Source organism: Aedes albopictus, chromosome 2, assembly GCF_035046485.1.
Source record: "Aedes albopictus strain Foshan chromosome 2, AalbF5, whole genome shotgun sequence".
Taxonomy (NCBI): Eukaryota; Metazoa; Arthropoda; class Insecta; order Diptera; family Culicidae; genus Aedes; species Aedes albopictus.
In genome coordinates this window covers 222,406,133-222,425,833 of record NC_085137.1, presented here as the reverse complement: position 1 = coordinate 222,425,833, position 19,701 = coordinate 222,406,133, and the positions used below count along the sequence as shown (strand labels likewise).

The 19,701-nt window shown below is 42.8% G+C and overlaps 1 protein-coding gene across 4 annotated transcripts in view; it reads right to left on the bottom strand.

Moving 5' to 3' along the window:
• Positions 1-19,701, bottom strand: part of LOC109433065 (uncharacterized) — a 433,734-nt gene that overhangs the window by 54,060 nt on the left and 359,973 nt on the right. Inside the window, exon 1 of one of the 4 annotated variants that reach the window (XM_062851187.1) lies at positions 1,057-1,087. The exons of the other annotated variants lie outside the window; for them this stretch is intronic. The gene's annotated coding sequence lies outside the window, so the exon portion shown is untranslated. Of the gene's footprint in view, positions 1-1,056; positions 1,088-19,701 lie in introns of those variants that run through there. 4 annotated transcript variants of the gene reach the window in all.

Below are 19,701 nucleotides of genomic sequence, written 5' to 3'. Positions count from 1 at the left end.
GGTGGGAAGGTCATTTCTCCGTTTCTGCAATGAAATGGTGCAAAAAGCGTGGGTATTAAATATGATTCCTTGCCTAATTTGATGCTGTTTGAGCAAAACTTTGGGCAACAGTGTTGTTGTTTTCTCCATTTCTTGCAACATAAACAACATAGTTATCCAAACTTTTGCTCAAACAGCATCAAGTTAGGCAAGGAATCATAATACCTACGCATTTTGCACCATTTCATTGCAGAAACGGAGATTTGACCTTCTCACCATACTAAAAGTCAGCTCATTACTACAAATCTAGTACTACACCGAACGTGCCCCATTAAAATGTTTCGTTTTTTATTCTTTATCATTTAAACTAATTTACAGCTCTTTTGTCCACGTGAGCGATTCCATTGTTAGAAAACGGGATAGTTTTGTGAAAGTTTAATGAATAGAAATCAAGAATGGTTTGAAAAGGCAAAATTTTGTGTTTACTTCATGTTCCGGAACAGTTTCTTCACCGAGAAAATCCGATCTTACTACCACACATAAAAAGAGCCATCTGTTATATTTTTAGTTTAGAATGTCGATCTATTGGCCCACTTATTACACTTTATACTGCGCCTAAATGTATTCTATTCTAATTCTACTATATCGAACCTTTGTGCTGCTTTCACTTTTCTACCCTGTCCACGGTAGAATGATGAGCATGATGATGTTGATGTGTGGCTGCTTTGCCTTTTCCATTTCAATTGGGGGTCGTCCATTATGAGTTGCGGTTCGCCGATATTGAAATTCCGAGTCCGTTAGAGCTATATGCTCCGAAAAGGGCCAGGTGTCAGCTGCTCTCGGGGGGAAGAGCAACTGACGAAAAATTGCAAGTGCTGGGGCTGGAATCGAACCCATGACCATCCGCTTATAAAGCGAAGGACCACTGGAGACGCACAGCCATGAACCGAGTCGAATGGAGAGAACTCCTACGTACAGCAGAGGACACGCAGGCCTTAGTCTGATCGGTAAGGTAAGTAAGTGGAGATGTGTAGAGGAATTGACAGTATACATTTACTAATAATAAATCGTACTTACTTACTGCTCTTTAGAAATCACAAGGTCTCACCTGAAATAAGAAATAAAAGCAATTAGAATAAAAACCTAACAGTACGAGCTATTACATTCAATTGAACGCAGATATTTCTGCTATTTGTTATTTTCAAACTAGCCTTTCAATACATGCGCAACATCAGTAACCGTGAGAAATTCAAATCAACCAAAGCAACTAACCAATGGAAACATATTAAAGTTTGGAAGCATTGTTTTCAGCCGAAGGTTACCTACCACAAGTCTTGTTTCTGTGACATCGTACATATTCAAATTTTAGCTCGATTGTTTTTTCGTTCTCAAAATTAAGCATAATCAATCGCCTACCGGTTCATAGCATGCAGATTTTTTATGTCCCTTCGTTGCCATCTTAATTGCCAGAAACTAAGCAAATGGGTAATCCAAAAGCAGTTTACCAATGTTACAAACAAAGCCAAAGAAACCATTGCCAGGAATGTACGACAAACTCCGCCACTCCGAGTGATTGTTGTTGCGGTCTTACCTTAGCAACAATAGACAATGGTTCCAATCACCCGCTCCAAAGTCATGTTTTTCACATGCCAAAACAGCCACTTGCAAAGACGTTAAAAGGCAACTTAACGAGATAAACTCGCGCACTTCGGGCTCGGAACATTCGCGCTATCCAAATGGCAGCTCATCGCATCGCGCAGGTGAAGTGCGACGAGAGATGCAGATCATTCCGCTGTGTTATGTATGAGTAGTTGCCGGCATGCAATGTCGATCATGATACCGAGCAGAATAATAAACCACGCGGTCAAGTTTGGTAGTTTCGGGGCACCACCAAGATTGAGGTGGATTAGATTGCATAATCGGGAGGTGTTACTGGGGTGGAGAACGTTTCGCTCGCTGCAGTACCTTTACCTTCAATGAGAAGGCGTGATGTTACTCATGGTCTTCGATTTATTTTATCGAATAATTTAGATTTGCGCTCTGTGATTTCACTAAGTGTTGTTGAGTTTTGTTTTAAAACACTTTCGGACCTTCACTTTTCACTTTCTGGTGGTTTCATGGTCATCCATGATGGTCCCGTTTCGGTGCGAGACAGTTTATGACCCATGGCGGTAGGTATAGTTTGCATTGCTAAATACTTTGGGGCGTGATTATGTGGGCGGATGAGTGCGTGAGAGCGTGAAGATATAAGCATTCATGGTTGTGCTGTGCACTATGTTTAACCGGCAAATGAGCTGAATAGTTACGTCGGTACGAGTTACGACGAGTGGAGTTTACGGGTGTGATAGCGGACACGCGTCGTGGAGTATCCGATTGGTGGGTGTTGTTCGTGAAATTATGCCCTAAAATTTGTTAAAGGGAAAGGTAACCAACCATTTGTAATTTGCTGGTAGGTCCGTTAAAAACAACAAAGCAATCTCTTAAGGTTGTTGTACAAAATTTTTCATAGAATTAATCAGAAATTCCTCAACAGGACGCGTGTCGTTGTAAAAAGTAAATACAACACCACCAAAAAACCTCGCTCGTCGTATACAGCGTGAGTGCGGTGCAGTTTTAGCTGCTTGATGGCGCGCGTCCTGAAAGGTTAAAAAATCCTTAAACAAATTCCTCGTGAATTCATCTAAAGGATACAAATTTCTACAAATACACGAACACTTTTCCATCGTTTTAACAAGGTCCTATTGTAGGTATTGTTCAACTTGAGGTTCTAGAAATTTAAAATAAATTATCTTCAAAAATTTCAACGTCATCGAAAAGTGTCTGAAAACGACATCGGTAGTTACTTATTATCTAACGAAATTACTTCGGAATATTTTTTCTCATAAAAAATACGAACCTCTGGAACTTTTTTGAAATTTTAGCGAAATTTCATAGAGAAGGCATTTGGAGTACATTGTTCAAATTTTCTAGAGCACCGTTTTTTAGAACCGTTCAATGGATTTTGCTGAAAATACATCATGCTGATTGCTGAGTGATTATCAAAATCGTGATGCATTTTTATCTAAATCCGTTTAACGGTTCTAAAAACATGTTTTAAAAAATTCGAGCAATGTTTGGAGTACATACCTGGTCCTTTAAGCTTGTTTTGGCAATAATGTTTACATCCGACAAGCCGTGTTGATATACCAACAGTTTCTTTATTATAGCTGTAATGATATCGCAAAATGATCTTCAAAGCGCTGCTGGTTTGTGGATTTATCAGTAGGCGAGTTGTTAATTGTACCTATCGTTTGTTTGATGAGTTGCGCCGGTGATGTCATGCTGCACGATAAGTTTCTCCTGCAACAACCAGCCAGTTCATCAAAGAGGGCTCAGGCTAATTTGATTGGAAAATGGCAGATGTAAACAACACCTAATTGATTTTTTTGTTTTTTAGACATTGCGGCAACTGCAAAAAGTTTATGGATGCAACGGAGGAATTGCTGGACCAGTTCCCGAAGGAGAATATCTTGGTAGAATTCTCGGATGAATGTGTAGAGAAAAACCCGGAAAACATCGCTAGAAGTTTCAAGAAAGGAAATTGTGCACTTGTTTTCCGTTCCCCCAGACTCCTACAGGAGCTGCTTATGGAAATTTCTCTAGGAGTTAATTCTCTGGACTCCTTCCGAAGCTCCTCGTAAAAAACAATGAAGAACTCACCCGTAAGATTTATGGAGAACTAGAATTTGCCTTGATAATTCCCCGGAAAGACTGCTGGAGAAATTCACAGCAGGATTTACTGAAAGATTTCGAAAGAATACATGAGAGATTCCCTGACTGAAATCGCGGGAGCGGAAGTGCTAAAAATTGCCATAGAATTCTAGAAGGTAATTACTTGAAGAATCCCAGAAAAAATTGCTCGAATAACACCCAGTGGATAACTCCCCTCCGGGTATTATTCAAGCGATTTTTTCGGGGATTCTCCCAGGAACTTCTCCCGGGATACATTAAGAATTTCACTAGAAATGCAACTATAAATTCTAACCGGAGATTCTTCCAGAAATGCATCCGGGGATTCCTCCAGAAATTTCATTGGGCGTTTCAACAGGAACAGATCCGAATAATCCTACTAGAGGAATTCCTTACAAAAGATTCACCTAAAGTTTTTTCCTGGAATTGCCACCGGGATTCCACCAGGAATTCCTCCGCGGATTCTTCAGAAATTCCTCCAGGAATTTTTCCGGTGATATTTTCCAGGAATTCCTCCGAGGATTTCTAAAGGGACTCTTTTTCGGGGACTCTTCCTGGAATTCTTTCCGAAATTTCTTCCGAAAATCCTCCTGAAATTCTTTCGGGAATCCCTCAAAGAATTCCTCCGGTTGTTTTTTTTTTTCAGGGATTCTCCCAGGAAATACTCTTGGAATAACTCCAGAAATTTCTCCGGATATTCCTCCAGTATTTTTATCGTGGATTCTTCCAGGAATTCCTCCAGGAATACTTTTGGGGATTTTTTTTTACAGAAATTCTTCTAGCGATTCCTCTACTAATTCCTTTATGTATTCCTCCAGGAATTCCATTAGGGATTCCTACAGAACTTCTACCGAAGCTTCCTCCATGAATTCCTGGAGATTTCATGAGGAAGTTTCACCGAGAATTCCACCAGCAATTTCTCCAGAAATTCCTCTTGAGATTCTTCCAGGGCTTTCAATGAGGATTCCACCAAGGAATTCATCCGGGGATTTCTCCAGAAAATTACTCCGGAGATTCTCCTGTAATGGATTTCTGTGGGGATTCTTCCAGGAGTTCCTCTAAAGGCTCTTCCTGCAACTTCTCCGGGAATTCCTTGAGTAATTCCTTTAGATATTTTTCAAGGAATTCCGTCGGGGATTCCTCTAATAATTCCTCCGGGAATTTCTCCGTTGATTTCTCCAGGAATTCCTTTGGAGATTCCAACAGGGATTCTTCCAGGAATTCATTCGAGGACTCTTTTTCGATTTCCTCCGGAAATTTCTGCAGGAATTCCTCCGAGGATTTCTCTTGGGTTTCCATCCGGAATTTCTACGGGGAATCCACCAGGAATTCCCAAAAGGCATTCTTCTCAAAATTCTCACCGGGGATTTCTACAGGAAACCTGGAGTTTTTCCACCGAATATTCCGGGATCTCCTCCTGGATTTTTTTTTAGTATTTCCCCATGAATTCCTCTTGAAATTCTTCGGAAACTTATCCAGAAATTCCTCCGGGGATTCCTCCAAGAATTACTCCGGATATTGCTACAGCATTATTTTTCGGGGATTCTTCTCTCGGTATAACGTCACGAATTCTGCCGGGTTCATTCAACTTTTTTTTTTAGATTCTTCCAGGAATTACTGAACTTCAGGAATTCTTCTGAGGATTCTTCCAGGAATTCCGCCGGGGATTCTGTGTGGTATTGAATCTGCATTGTTATTCGACTAGACTTCCAATGCACGCTAGTAGCACCACGGCATAAATATCGTAGCACATGGTCTGCCAAATGCACATCAATCCATCTAGTAGACGCGCAAACTGAAATTCCTCCGGATATGTTCTTGAAATTCCTCCGGATATGCTCTTGGAATTCCTTCTAAGATTATTTGAGGAATGCCTTCGGAGATTTCACCAAGAATTCCGCCGGGTATTTCTCCGGATATTCCTTCAGGAATCCCTACAGGAATTCCTTCAGGAATACTTCCGGAGATTTCTACTGGGCTTCCTCCAGGAATTTCACCTGCGATTCCACCAGGTATTCCTCCGGGGACTCCTCCCGGAATTCATGCGGCAATTTTTCAAGAATTCCACCAGTAATTTCATCGAAGATTCCACCAGGAAATCCCATCGGGGTATTTTTCTGGGATTGCTCCAAGAATTTCACCGGTCCATCGAGGGCAATTCCAAGAATTCTTCCGGGTTTGCCTTGAGAAATTTTTTCGGTAATTCTCTCAGGAATTCTTCCGGGGATTTTTCCAGGATTTCCTTCGGGGTCTCCTCCTGGAATTCTCTCAGAAATTTCTCTCACAGTTCCTTCTGGAATTCTGTCGGGAAATTCTCCGGAGATTTCTCCAAGAATTCCTTCGCGATGTACATCAGCATTTTTCCGATGATTCTCTCAAAAATACCTACGGGTATTCCTCCAGCAACTATTTTTGGAAATTTCTCCAGGATTTTTTCAGGGATTCCTCCAAAAAATTCAAAAGCCGGTATTCCTGTTGGAAAAAGGAATTCCCGGAATATTTCTTGAAGGAATCCCCGGAGAATTTTCCAATACTATTTCAGGAGTATTTCCGGGAAAAATCTCCGAAAGAACTCAAGGAGGAGTCGAATTTATGGACGAAACTCCGGATGGGGTCCAGATTGAATACCTGGTGAAATTCCTTGAGAAATCTCTGAAGGAATCTTCTGAGGAATTCCTGGAAGAATCCTCCGTGAAATTCCTGAGAGAATCTCTGGAGGAATCTCAGGAGGAATTCTTGGTTGAATCCCCGGTGAAATTCCTCGAGAAATCTCAGACGGAATCTTCTGAGAAATTCCTGGAAGAATCTCCCACGGAATTCTTGGAGGTGCCTCCAGAGGAATTTCTCAAATAATCTCAGAAAAAAATGTTGAAGGAATACCCAGATGAATTTCTGGAAGAATCCCCGGAGAAATTGCCGGAAAAATTCTAGGAAAATTCCTCGGTGGCATCACGGGTGAAATTCCTAGAGGAATCCCCGGTGGGACATCCTGGTGAAATATCAGTTAAATTTCAAAGGAATTCCTTGAAGGAATTTCTAGAGAAATTCTCGCAGGAATTCCGGAATGAGTAGCCGGAGGAAATCCTGGAGCAATCCCAGATAAAATTCCTTGGGGGCTCCCAGCAGAAATCTCCGGAAGTATTCCTGAAGAATCTCTAAGAAAATTCCCGATGAAATTCCTAGATGAATCCCTGAAAGAATATCTGGACAAATTAACGGAGAATTCCGGGAGAAATTTTCGTAAGAATCCCAGGAGGAGTCTCCGGAGAAATTCCTGTAGATATCCCCGGAGTAGTCCCTAGAAGAATCCTCGCAGGAATTCCTGAAGGAATCAATGGAGGAATTTGTGAAAGAATTCCTGAGAGGATCCTCGAAAGAATTTCTTGAGGAAAACACGGATGAATTCCTGGATGGATCTCCGGTGAAATTCACGGAGAAATTCTAGGAAAAGTCCTCGAATCACCGGTGAAATTCCTGGAGGAATCACTGAAGGAATGCCTGGTAGAATCCCTGAAAAAAAATCTGGAGAAATCTCTGAAGGGATTTCTGGAGGAATCCCTGAGGGGAAACCTGCAGGAATTTCTGAAGGAATCTCTTCAAAAATTCCTGGAGGAAGCTCCGAAGGAATTCCTGGAGGAATCTCCTAAGGAATTCCTGGAGGAATCGTCCTGATTTCCTGAAGAGGTATCTCTGAAGGATTTTCGGTAGGCATCTCTGAATGAATTCCTGGAGCAATCTCTGAAGGAATTCCCGAAGGAGTCCCTGAAGGGATTCCCGAAGGTATTTCTAGAGGAATTTCTTAGGAAATTCCTGGAGGAATCTTTGATGGAAAATCCTGGAGGAATCCCTGAACGAACTTCTAGAAAAATTGAATTTCTGAAGGATTTCCCCGACGAATCCCTGAAGAAGTGGCTGGAAGAATCCTTTAAGGAATTAATGGAGGAATCCCTCAAAAAATCCTTGAAGAATCCCCGAAGGAATTCCTGGAGAAATCTCCGAAGGAATTTCTGGACGAATCCCCCAAGGAATTCCAGGAGAACTCCCAGAAGGATTTTCAGGAGCAATCCCCGAATTAATTCCTGGAGAAACCCCCGAATGAATTCCTAAAGGAATCGCCGAAGGAATTTCTGGAGGAATCCCCGAAGGAATCCCTGAAGGAATTCCTGGAAGAATCTCTGAAGGATTTTTTGAAGGAATGTCTGAAGGAATTCCTAGAGGAATCTCTGAAGAAATTTCTGGAGGAACCTTCAAAGGAATTCCGGGAGGAATCCTTCAAGGTATTTCTGGAGGATAGTGGAGGAATCTTTAAAGAATTCCTGGAGGAAGCCCTGAAAAATCCTTCAGGGATTTCTCCAGGAATTCGTTCAGGAATTCTCCAGGAATTCGTTCAGGAATTCGTCTAGGAATTCGTCCAGGGATTCCTCGAGGAATTTCTTCAGGGATTCCTTAAGGAATTCCTTCAGGGATTCCTCTAGGAATTCCTTCAGAGATTCCTCTAGGAATTCCTTCAGAGATTCCTCTAGGAATTCCTTCAGAGATTCCTCTAGGAATTCCTTCAGGGATTCCTCTAGGAATTCCTTCAGGGATTCCTCTAGGAATTCCTTCGGGGATTCCTCTAGGAATTCCTTCAGGGATTCCTCTAGGAATTGCTTCAGGGCTTCCTCTAAGAATTCCTTCAGGGATTCCTCTAGGAATTCCTTCAGGGATTCCTCTAGGAATTCCTTCAGGGATTCCTCTAGGAATTCCTTCAGGGATTCCTCTAGGAATTCCTTCAGGGATTCCTCTAGGAAATCCTTTAGGGATTCCTCCAGGAATTCCTTCTGGGATTCCTCCAGGAATTGCTTCGGGGACTCCTCCAGAAATTCCTTCAGGGATTTCCCCAGAAATTCCTTCAGGGATTTCTCCAGGAATTCAGTCGGTAACCACTGCAGGAAATGCCTTTGGAATTCCTCGGAGGATTCCTCACGAAATTCTTCCGGGGACTCCTCCTGGAATTCCTTCGAGAATTGCTTCAGGAATTCCTCCGGGAATTTCTCCTGGAATTTGACCTGGAATTTGTCCGGGAATTCCTCCAGGAACTCCTCCTTGGATTTCTCCAGAAATCATCAGGAATTCCCAACGAAAATTCCTCCAGGAATTACCACAGAGGATTCATTCAGGAATTCCCGCAGGGGATACATCCAGGAATTCCCGACAAGGATTCCTCCAGGAATTCGCACCGAGGAATTCTCCAAGAATTCCCACCGGGGATTTGTCCAGGGATTTTTTCTAGGAAATCCTCCAAAAAACCTTCAGGAATTCCTCCATGGATTCCTTCAGGGATTCCTCCTGGAATTTCTCCGGGAACTCCTCCTGGAATACCTCCGGGAACTCCTTCAGGGATTCCTCCGAGGACTTCTCTCGGATTTCCTCCAGGAATTCCTACTACAGATACCTCCAGCTATTTCTCCAACACTTTTTTCGGGGATGCTCCCAGAAATTCCTCCGGAGATAACCGCAGAAATTCCTACGGGAATTTCTCCAGGAATTCCTTCGGAAATTTCTCCGGAAAATCCTCTAGAATTTTCTCCAGGTATTCATCAGGGAGTTTCTCCAGGAATTTCTGATATAATTTCCTCCAGGAATTCCTCCGAGTATTCCTCCAGCATTTTTTGAGGGATTCTCCCAGGAATTCCGCAGTGGATAACTCCAGAAATTCCGCCGGGGATTCCTCCAGGAATGCCTCCGGGAACTCCTCCAGGAATTTCTTTATGAATTCAGCCTCTAGAAATGCCTCTAGGAATTCTACTATAGACCCTTCGAGGAATTCTTCCGGGTATTTCTCCAGCAGTTTTATTCGAGGATTCTCCCAGGAATTCCGCTGTGTATATCTCCAGGAATTACTCCGGGAATTTCTCCTGGAATTTCATTTCGAATTTCCCAGGCAATTTCTCCAGAAACTCCTCTTTGGATTTCTCCAGAATTTCTTCTGGGGATTCCATCAGAAAAAATCCCTGGAGGAATTCCTGGACACATCCTCGGTGGAAATTCCTGGAGGAATCCCCTGTAAGAATTCCTGAATGAATCCCCTGTGGGAATTCCTGGAGGAATTCTCGTTGGGAATTTCTGATGGAATCCGCGGAAGAATATCTGGAGGAATCTCTTGTGGGAATTCGTGGATGAATTCCCGGTGGATATTCCAAGAGGAATTACATTCCTCGAGGAATCCATTAGGAAATTTCTGAGGGAATCCTAGGAGCAATTCCTGGTGGAATCTTCGGAGGCATTCCTTTAGTTATCCTGTGAGTAATCCCCAGCGGAATTTCTTGGAGAAAGCCGGAAAAATTTGCTGGACGAATATCTGAACGAATTCCTGGGAAAATCCCCGGAAAAAATGCTGGAGCAATTTTTTCCAAAAAAGAGGAAAAGTTCCAGGAAAAATCAATAGTAGGAATTTCTGGAGAAATTCGCGGAGGAATTCCAGAATAAATTCAAGAGGAATTTTATTAGGAGTCCCCGGAAAAATTCCAGGAGGAATTCCAGAAGGAATCCATGGATGAATTCCTGATGGATTTTCTGGGGGAATGCCAGGAGGAATTTCTGATAAAATCTTCGGTGGGAATTTCTGGAGGAATCACCTGTGGGTATTCCTGGAGGAATTCTCGTTGAGAATTCGTTGGGAAATTTCTCCAGTAATTCTCCATAAATTCTTCCGGGGACTCCATCTGGAATCCCCAACAAGAATTCCTCGAAGAATTCCTGCAGTGGATTCCGCCAAGAATGCCCGTCGAAAATTCCACCAGGAATTCCTAACAGGGAATCCTCCTGGATTTTGTACCGGGGGAACCTCCGAGAACTCATATCGGGGATTTGTCCAGGAATTACTCCGGGGATTTTTCCAGGAAATTCTCCATGAATTTCTCCATGGTTTTTCCAGGAGTTCCTCCGGGGACTCCTTCTGAAATTCCACCGGGGATTCCTCCTGGAATTCCTCCGGGAATTTCTCCAGAAATTCCTACTATAGATTCATCCGGGAATTCTTCCAGGGATTCCTCCAGAGATTAATCCGAGAATTCATCCAGGAATTCTTCCGGGGACACTTTCTGGGATTTTTTCGGGAATTTCTCCAAGAATTTCCACGGGGATTCGTCTAGAAATTCTATCGCGGATTTCTCCAGGAATTCCACCTAAGAAACCTCCAAGTATTATTCTGGGTATATCACCAGGAACTACTCCTGGAATTTCTCCAAGAATTCCAAGTTCTCCAGAAATTCTTCCAAGGATCCCTCCAAGAGTTTCTTTAGGATTTTTTTAGGAAATCTCCAAGGATTGCTCTGGAAAATTCACCGTAGATGCCACTTAAAGTTCCTCCGGGGACTTTCCCTAGAAATCCACCGATAATTTCTCCATGCATTTCCCAAGAGTGCATCTGGGAATTCTTCCAGAAATTCCTCTAGGATTTCCTATTTGGATTCTTCCAGAAACTCTTCAGTTATATCTCCAGGAATTTCTCTGGGGTTTCCTCCATGAATCCTTCCGAAGATTGCTCCAGGAAATCTTCCGAATATTCCTTCAGGAATTCCCCCAGAGATTCTTCCGGGGATTGCTCTAGGAACTCCTTCGGGGACTCTTCCTGGATTTTTATCGGGAGTTTATCCGTGGATTCCTCCAGAAATTCTTCAGAGATTTTTCCAAGAATTCCTCCGGGGTTTTCGATGAGAATTCCTCCGGAAATTCCTCAATTCATCTTTCGGGGATTATTCTTGGGATTCCTTCAGGAATTTCCCGGAGGATTACTCCAGGAATTTCTCCGGGAAATTTTATAGGTATTGCTCGGGGAATTTCTAAGGGAATACCTCCGGGGATTCCTCCACGAATTCCTCTAGAGATTCCTTTAGGAATTACTCCAGGGGTTCTTCCGGAAATTGCTCTGAAGATTCCTCCAAGAGTTGCTTCTTAGATTCCTCCAGGAATTCCTTGGGAGATTCCCCCAGAGATTCTTTCACGAATTACTCCGGAGATTTTTCCAGGAATTCCTCCGGGGATTCCTTCAGAAATTTCTTAGAGTATTCCTTCAGGAATTTTCTCGAGTATTTGTCCAGTAAGGCCTACTGAGATATCTCCAGGAATTCCGCCGAGGACTTGTTCTGGATTTTTTTTCGGGATTTTGTCCTGGAATTCCTCTGGGGATTTCTCCAAAAAATATTCAGATTCCTCCTGGAATTCGTATGAGATTTTCTCCAGGAGTTCTTCCGGGGATTGCTCCAGCAATTGCTCCGGATTATCTTCCGGAGATTACTCCGAGAATTCCTCCAGGAATATCTCCGGAAAATTTCTTACGAAATTACTCCAAAAAGTAATCTCTTCTATGGGGATTCCTCATGAATTTATTCAGGGATTCCTCCAGAAAGTCGTCCAGGGTTTCCTCCAGAACTTCCTCCGGAGACCCCTCCAGAAATTGTTCCAGGGATTCCTTCTAAATTCCCCCGGGGACTTCTCTTGGAATTCTTCTGGGAATTTCTTCAGAAATTTTCTGGGAATTTCTCCAGAAATTCTTCCGGTAATTTTTCCACAAATTTCTCCGAAAATTTCTCCTTGGATTCCTCCACAAATTCTTCAGGGATTCCTCCAGGAATACCTCCGAGGTTTTCTTCAGAAATTCCTCCGACAATTCCGCTGTGGAGCCCTCTAGGAATTCCTCCGGGAATTTCCCCAGGTATTCCTATAGGGATTCATTACGAGATTTCTCCTTTAATTCCTTCAGGGATTCCTGAAGGAATTCCCTCAGGGATTCTTACCGAAATTCCTCCTGGGATTCTGCATGGTATTCTTCAGAGGAATTTTAGAAGGACTTTCTGGAGGAATTCTAGGCGGAGTCCTTGAATAAATCTGGAGGTTTTTTTTTTTTGGAAGAATCCTTTGAGAAATATCTGGAGGAATCCCTGGAGTAATCCCTAAAAGAACCCCTGTAGGAGTATTTGATGACATTCCTGGAGGAATGCAAACCGGAGGTATTGCTGCAGGACTCCCCGGAGGAAATTCCTGTAGGAATTTCTGAAGAAATAAGTGGAGGAATAAATGGAGGAAGCCTTACATGAATCCCTGAAGGAATCCCTTGTGGAATAACTGAAAAAATCCCTGTAGGAATCCCTTGAGGAATCTCTGGAGTAATCTTCTGAGGAATCCATGAAATAATCCCTAAGTAATCACTGGAGGAATCTTTAGGGGAACCCCTGAAGGAATTCATAGAGGAATCCTCGATGCAATCCCTGGAGGAACCCTTGCAAGAATCCCTGGAGAAATCCCCTATGGATTCCCTGAGATAAACCACTTAAGATATTCCTGAAGGAATTTCTGGGGGAACTCCTTAAGGAATTCCTGGAGGAAGTTCTTCAGGAATTTCTGGAGGAACTCCTTAAGGAATTCCTGGAGGAATCTTTTGAGGAATATCTAAAGGAATCCAAGAAATTATCCATTTGGAATCCCTGGAGGAATCCTTGGAGGAATCTCTGAAGGAGATCTTGGAACAGTTTCTGGAGCAATCTCTGGAGGAACCCTTGGAAGAATCCCTGGAGAAACCCCCAAGGATTCCCTGAAGTAACCCTTGGAGTAATCTCTGAAGGACTCCCTGAAGGAGTTATTGCTGTATTCCCCGGAGGAATCCTGTGGGAGTCCCTGAAAGACTTCCTGGAGGATTTCTTGAATGAATCCTGTAGAAATCCCTGAAGGAATTTCTGGAAGAATCTTTGGAGGAATTCCTGAAAGAATTTCTGAAGGAATTCCTTGATGAGTCCTGGAATTCTTGGAGGAATTCAAGAAGGATTTCCTGGAGGAATCCCTGAAAAATTCCTGGAGGAGTCTCTGAATGAATTTCTGCAGGAATTCATGAAGGAATTCTTGGAGGAATCCAAGAAGGAATTCCTAGAGGAGTCCCTGAAGGAATTTTGGAAGAATCTCAGATGGAATTCTTTGATAAATCAATGAATCATAAGGAATCCCTGGGGAAATCTCTGGAGCAATTTCTGGAGGAATTCCTGTAGTAATTCCTTGATGAATACCTGAAGGAATTCTTGGAGGAATCCAAGATGGTATTCCTGGAGAATCTCTGAAAAAATCCTGTAGAAATCCCTGAAGGAATTCCTGGAGGAATGTTCGGAGTAATTTCTGGAGGAATCTCCGAAGAAATTCCAGGAGGAATCTCTGGAAGAATTCCTGGAGGAGTCCCTGAAGGAATTCCTGGAGGAATCCTTGAAAAAAATCCTGGTGAAATCTCTGAAGGAATCTTTGGAGGAATTGATGGAGGAGTCCCTGAAGGAATTTCTGAGGAATCTTCGATGGAATTCCAAGATGAATCAATAAAGGAATCCCTGAAAAACTTTCTGGAGGAATCCCTGAAGGAATTCCTGATGGGATTTCTGGAGGAATACCTTCAGAAATCCTTAGAGGAATCTCTGGAGGAGTCCCTGCAGTCATCCTTGGAGGTATGTATCCAGTTGTGCTTTTCCTGATCATCATTGTAATTTGTATGAAAAACCATAACCTTAAACCATTTATGCCTTGTTTGGTCGATCAAATTTTCCTCGTTACTAAAGAACGGTGAGCTAAAATAACTCTTTTCGGATCTTACCGGAATTGGCTCCGAAATATTCGCCTATATGCGCCTATAAGAGATTGTAAATCGGATCAAATTTTTTTTTGAGAGCGTGTGTCAAATAAAATTTGGAACGATCATGCTCGTGTAAAAATATGACAGGGCTCATCAGCTAATTTCATTCATCAGACTTTTTCTGAGATAACCAAAGCCTACAACTGTCAGCTGTCAAATTTGTGCTTCCTACCTTTCGCTCCCCTGCGTAGCTCAACAGCTCAGCATGATCCACCTTACGATGGGTTGATGAGCTGCCTGGTTGTTGCAGTTGAACAACTTATCGTGTAGCGTGACATCGATGTGACACCACCGACGTAACTCATCGAACAAACGATAGGTTCAATTGGAAGCACCTTTGGAGGATTCCCCAGAGAGAACTCTTGGAGAAATACTCTGAGGAAACTCCTGGAAAAATATCTGGAGGGAATTGCTGGGTAATCGCCAGAGGAAACTCCTGGAGGAATTCCCTATTCTCAAACCGATGCTCTGGAGGAATCTCTTCTTCTTCTTCTTCTTCTTCTTCTTCTTCTTCTTCTTCTTCTTCTTCTTCTTCTTCTTTATGGCTCTACGTTCCCACTGGAACTTGGCCTGCCTCACTTCAACTTAGTGTTCTTTAAGCACTTCCACAGTTATTAATTGAAGGGCTTTCTTTGCCTGCCATTGCATGAATTTGTATATTGTGTGGCAAGTACAATGATACACTATGCCCAGGGAGTCGAGAAAATTTTCCCGACCGGAACGGGAATCGAACCCGCCGTCTCCGGATTGGCGATCCATAGCCTTAACCACTAGGCTAACTGGAGGAATCTCTAGGGGAACTTACGAAAGAATCGCTGGAGAAAATACCCAAAGGAATCTTCAAAAGAAACTTCTGGGAATCCCCAAAAGGAACTCCTGCGGGATTCCCTAAGTGGTTACATGTAACATGCATTTTACGGTATTCCCAAAAAGGTATCCTGGAGGAATCTCCAAAGAAAATTCCTGGCGGAAACCTCAAAACGAATCCCCGTCGGAATCACCATGAGGAATTCCTGGTATCAGGTATCAGAAGGCCGGCTCCAGAGGCACGTTATCCTCCATTTGGGACATTTGTGCCATCGCCATACATATGAGCCTATTTCATCATTTACCTGAGGGAGAATGGGACAAGGGATGGGAATTGGGAAAGGGAAAGGTGATGAAATAGGAAGGGGTGCCCTAGAAGAGGGAATGAACGCATAAGCGCAACGAGAGCTCATAGCTCATACCACAACGGGGTTAATCAGTGCCCTGAAAAGGACACTGTAAAACGCATAAGCGTACAAAGAGCCTATAGCTCATTGGAGGTAGCTTGCGACGTCATGCGACTTTCAATATGACATAGAAAGGCACGACATCAAAAGCATCCTCAATATTCAAGAAATCACCCAAGCAAAAACTACGTTCGAGCGAGTGCTTTCTTGAAAACGTATACAACTTTATGTAAAAGAGTCACTGTGGACATCCCAAATTGGGAGACATGTGAGTTCACATGAACAGGCATGTCAGCCAGACGAACATCACAGATGTGATAATCGACAATGCGTTCCGAGCATTTCAGAAAGAACGACGTAACCAGATAAATCTGGAACTTATTCCTTCTTTTTACACGCACGCACCCTTTCGGGATAAAACTACAGAGTAATTTCATGCCATGAAAATACCAAATAGAAAACTACAAGAGTTCAAAACATGTTTGAAAAACTCAAATCCCTCTGGAGAAAAATAGGATAAAGCCCCATTTGCTCCAGGAGATTTGAAGTAAAGAGAGCTTTTTAGTGCTCACTAAATCGATTCTATAGCTACAATCCTCGGGGTAGAAGCTAAAGATTCGTAGCTATACAAAAGACTGGTTTATCCGAAGATATTTAGAACTTGAACAGGTCCGAGTTCCATTCAGGAATACCTCTTGCGGTCCGCACAGACCGCAGAGGACAAGCTTCTTTCAAAGCAGTAGCTATGGTATACCACAATGAAGGGCGTTGTAATAACAAAACCATAATGAAACTCTCTTGGAGTAGCAATGGAAGCGAGTTATCCATAAAATGTGATCGCAATCAATTATTACAGGTTCCCTAGCTTGTTGAGCAGGGACGCCTGAATACGCAAAGTTTGCGAAGGAACACTCCAAAGTGCAAAAAGGTCAAATGGAGAGTCCTCATCTGACACATGCCAATCAGTCAACTCATGACAAATTCTGCTCATGCAGAGTTGGGTTAGGTGCAATTCTATGTTAAGTTAACCATGAACTGTACTACCTAAGTATTCCATCAAACTGAAGCATCTCAAATCAATGTTTGAGCTACTTCAGATGCCAAATATAAGCGAAAAGATGCTGAAAACAAGAGCTTGCTTGAAGGCATCCATAAGGAAAGGTAGAAACATACTGTTAACGTTGTTCTAAAATAGAGCATGCTCGAGGCACGACAGTTCACCTATAATGAAAAAAGCAAAGCTGGGTTCACAAGGTAACCTAAACAGAAGTTACCCTACGAAAATGAACTTTTTGAAGTAGATCCACTTGGGCTACATACGCTTTTTACGCTGAAAATTGATCTGAGGTTTCCTTGCCGTAGCCACTACCCAAACTAGACAGGATAACGCACTTCACAATCACAGCACAAAAAGGAAACATCAACGACGAACCAAATCGTGGTCAATTGAAAAACGCCAATGGCGAAAACGCATTAAGCGAACCCATATAGGCAGTAATGTAAGCTAATTAACAACATTTGAATAACCCCGCCCTTATTTAGCCTCAAATTTGAGACTTAAGAAGGGCAACTGATTATCTCGGAGAAACGCAAGGTCCACTGCACCATTGCTCCGGTTAGCGCAGTAAGGGCGTAATACTGTGGAGGACGCCCTAATTCTCCACAGGCTCCGTTTGTGGTTAGGTTTTTATTAGACCCCCCTAACCATTCATTCTTTGGCACGGTAAGCATAAAGCCGCATAACACCATGAATTAGGGGTCACCTGTTTAGTGGACTCTTACCACTGGATCAGGCGGTCCGTAGTGTTATTCTTAGCCAATCGAGACAACCGCTACCGACACTACACAGCTATCTAGGCTGATCGGGAAAAGAAGTTAACATTGATGGTCAACTTCCAAACGAACCCGAACAGCCGTTAAAAAAAAAGGGAAATACTGGCGAAAGCCCCTGACTGAATCCCTGGCGAAGTCCCAGACGGATTTGGCTGGAGTTCCCCTACGTAATTCCCGGCGGAATCCTCAGATGGGATTCCCGGTGGAATCCCAAGAAGATTACCAGAGGAATGTCAGGAACGAGTTCCCGGTTCCTCATAAGGAGCGCTTAACCGAGATCTTAACGGAATCTCCAGAGGAAATCATGGCGGAATCGTCAGAGAGAATTCTTTGCTGCATCTCCAAAGGGAATTCCTGTTCTAAAGGGAAATCCTGTTAAAATCTCAAGACGGAATTCCGGACGGAGTCTCCAGAGAGATTTCCTGGCAGAATCTTCTGAGGGAATTTTAGGCGGAATCTTAATAGGAAATTCTTGGCCGAATTTCCAGAGGAAATTTTTTGTTGAATCTCCACAGGAAACTCCTGGCGGAACCTGCAGAGAGAATTCTTTCCAGAATCTTCAGAGGGCATCTGTTGGAATTTACAGATGGAATTCCTGGCTGAACCTTCTGAGAGAATTTCAGATGGAATCTCAAGAGGGAGATCCCAGCGGGATCCTCCCAACAAAATCCCATGACAGAATTCCCAGTGAAATCTCCAGAGGAAACTCTTAGCACTCTAGAGGGAATTTCATGCGGAATCCCTAGTGAGAATATCCTACCGAATCCGAAGGGAATTCCTATTAAAATCAGCTGAAATTGAGCTGAAAGGATACTCGGCAGAATTACCAGGAAGAGTTACAATAAGATCTGTGAAACATCCAAATCTTTGACGTTTGTTTTGCTACTTTTCAAAAATGAGTTACCTTGATTTTTCATCCAAGCATGCAACATTGAATAAATCACGCGCAACAAAAAACTGACAGCGCAACTCATCAAAATTACTCACCAAAGACGTTTGGTGATTTTACCAACACAGCTAGGGTCTAGTGTAATGTTTGGTGTGCTGATATCTGTACGTGTATCTGTATCGCTCAAATATGCAGAAATCACATATCGAAAAGCCATAATCCCGCCAGGAAAAACAAGTATCGGAACAATGATAGATGGCGTGGCGGCAGAGTTCTCGTTATGGTGGAATTGGAGCCCGGGTTCTAGTGGAATAAATACAATTAGTTCTTGGTCGCGCACAGCGACACATCAGCAAAAAGCTGGTTATGTCCACGAACTAAGGATTTAGTGTATCCTGATCCGTCTATGAAACACAGCTTCATCAGCTATTTCCCAGATGTGAACAATTTAGTGCAAATTGCTCTGAAAATGTGGAGTGGTGAAAGTCATTCTGGAATAGTGTTAGGTTCAGGTCATGGCTTGCTATTGAACAAGCCATCTGGAAGCACAACAAACTTGCCAGCTGTCGTTTGGTTTTCCAATATGGCGGATTGTATAATTTCGCATATTGGAATACCTTCCTTTTACTTACCTTGAGTGTATGGGTCGCACACGCATACTAAAGTCGGGACAGAGCTGTAAAAGCGACTCTCCACGAGGTGAGTGTAATTTACATTCACCTCGGGAGAGTTGCCTTCGCAGCTCCCTCGCGACTTTGGTATGCGTTTGCGACCCCTACTCTTTTCGGAAAACTTTTAGACAAAATCACAAGGCAAAAGTCGTCCATACATCGTTTCCTGATTTCAAGCTTCTGAGCTGAGAAAACAGCAAGTGAATGTAACTCTTTGCAAGTGAGTGTTCCCATCCTTGGGTACTGATATTGGCCATGCATCGGAAACCTAGCAACACCCTTGTTTTACTGCCAAATTCTCCCCAGTAGGAAGTTTAGGACCCGGGTTTTAATATTAGTAGCAATATCATTTCAATAATGGAACATATGTGTTCAGTAATAAGGATTCTAGTATGTTCCTTGCGTACTAGCACTTTCCAGTCTTCGAAGAGTTAGTATATACATGGATCCCTAACCCAATTTGATTTCCTTTGCATTGAGTTTAGCCTCAGATGGTGAGGTTTTTAACTATATGCAAAGTAAAGTTGGTAAACTCAGTTTTATTCAAAAACTGAAAGTCACCAAAACACCAGTAGTAAGGACTAAATACTATAATTGAATTACCAGAACACATATTCCAAAATTGAAAAATAGGACGACACTAAGGCGATCTACCCACGCTACGAGCTCCGTTAAAGATCGAGCATCTTACCCCATCAACCATTCATCCCTTAGCACGGGTCGCCTGACACCTTGCCTGAC